Genomic DNA, 1,795 nt, shown 5'->3' on the forward strand with positions numbered 1-1,795 from the left:
ATTGAAAGTAATTTTTCGCGCGATATACATATGAATTATGTATGTCGATTGGTTGTTGTTGGCTATTTCTCAATTGATGCCAAGACGCAAATATTGATTGTAATGAAATTGCATCTAAGCCAAACAATGTAGAGTATGCCAACTCGACCTGCGCTTTTATTAAACCATTTATGCTCGCATCATATGTATTAATGTATAATATTTATTTTATTTCATATTTTAATTTTCTGCGAAAATCTGTAGACTATGCCGAGTGGTCTAGACGATCAGGAGAAGCTTTTGGCCGAAGCTATAGGCACAGCGAAAAAACAGGCATTCCAAATGAATCACTTCCTCGACAAGGATCGCATATTGGATGCGCTTAAATGTGCTAGCACAATGCTGAGCGAGCTGCGCACCTCCATGCTCTCGCCGAAGAGTTACTATGAATTATGTAAGTAAGCTGTACTGGTTTCTACATTGTCACTGAATTTCTCATACGAAATATTTCCTTTTTTCAAAACCTCAGATATGGCCATCACCGATGAGCTTTGCCACCTGGAATTATATTTGAGCGAAAAAGCCAACAAAGATACGGACTATTATGAACTTGTGCAGTATTCGCATACAATTGTGCCACGTCTATATCTGCTCATTACCGTCGGTATTGTGTACATCAAAAAAGATTCCACGCTTAAGCGTAGTATACTCAAAGACTTGGTAGAGATGTGCCGTGGTGTGCAACATCCACTACGTGGGCTATTCCTACGCAATTATTTGCTGCAGTGCACGCGCAACATATTGCCAGATGTGCTTGTGGCAGAAAACGAACACCATGGCAATGTATTGGATGCCATCGATTTCGTCTTGACGAACTTTGGAGAGATGAATAAATTATGGGTGCGTATGCAGCATCAGGGCCACTCTAGCGAAAAGTCACGGCGCGAGAAAGAACGTGAAGAGCTAAAGATTTTGGTGGGCACGAACCTGGTACGTCTTTCGCAACTCGNGAATCACCTGTTCCCAATAGCTACCCGAAAAATTTACTGCAAATTTTATCCTATGCGACAATGAATTTTTTCTTATGGGCGAAATTATCATATGTGCTAAGAAATTAGAATTTCGAGACCTTTCTGCAAAAGAATCTTGCGTCTAGTTGTATTTCCCAATTATCTCTGCAAATGTGAACTTTTGTATTGATGATGCTAGCCTGAGCAGAGAAAAATACAAAAAACCCTTTCCTGTAAAATTTGGTTTTTGTAACATACGATAATTATGCTTGAAAGACTCTTCTGGAATTATATTTTTAGACTCGCACCGATATGCCACTGGAAGACACGATATCTCTGCAGATTGCGCTGCTGAGTCTCGCGCAAAAAGTTTACCCAGATCGCGTTGATTATGTGGATAAAGTGCTTGGCACCACGACACAAATTTTGGAGAGCCTAGAAATGAATAAGTAAGTAAATTTAATTTTTTAACTGTAGACTAAGATATTCAAAGTGTACCTTGAAAGGTGTAATAGAAATGCCTCGAACCTTATTGTCAAAATATCCCCTGGTGTCGTCCGAGTTATATTGAAAAACCTCTTACTATCAGCTCCTTTTGCCTTTGGAGCTATACTTTGAATTGTAAATCTAGCGTTATTGTTATAGCATCTAACCATGGAACATCTTCTTCTTTATTATTTCAAGCATTTCTCACTTCCTGTCGGTAAATCAAGAATTATCGCGTCTCCTGCGCATTTGCATCGATTTCTACAACAATGCACTGACTGTTATACAACTAAAGAACTTCACGCCACTACTAGACAAGT

At 39.1% G+C, this 1,795-nt stretch overlaps 1 pseudogene; it reads left to right on the forward strand.

Annotated features, from left to right (window-relative positions):
- Positions 1 to 102: 102 nt before the first annotated feature.
- On the forward strand, positions 103 to 1,789 carry LOC108356233 (vacuolar protein sorting-associated protein 35-like; annotated as a pseudogene).
- The last annotated feature ends 6 nt before the right edge of the window (positions 1,790 to 1,795 follow it).

This window comes from Rhagoletis zephyria, unplaced genomic scaffold (assembly GCF_001687245.7).
Source record: "Rhagoletis zephyria isolate East Lansing unplaced genomic scaffold, Rhagoletis_zephyria_1.1 Rzeph_scaffold_55846, whole genome shotgun sequence".
In the NCBI taxonomy this organism is placed as follows: domain Eukaryota; kingdom Metazoa; phylum Arthropoda; class Insecta; order Diptera; family Tephritidae; genus Rhagoletis; species Rhagoletis zephyria.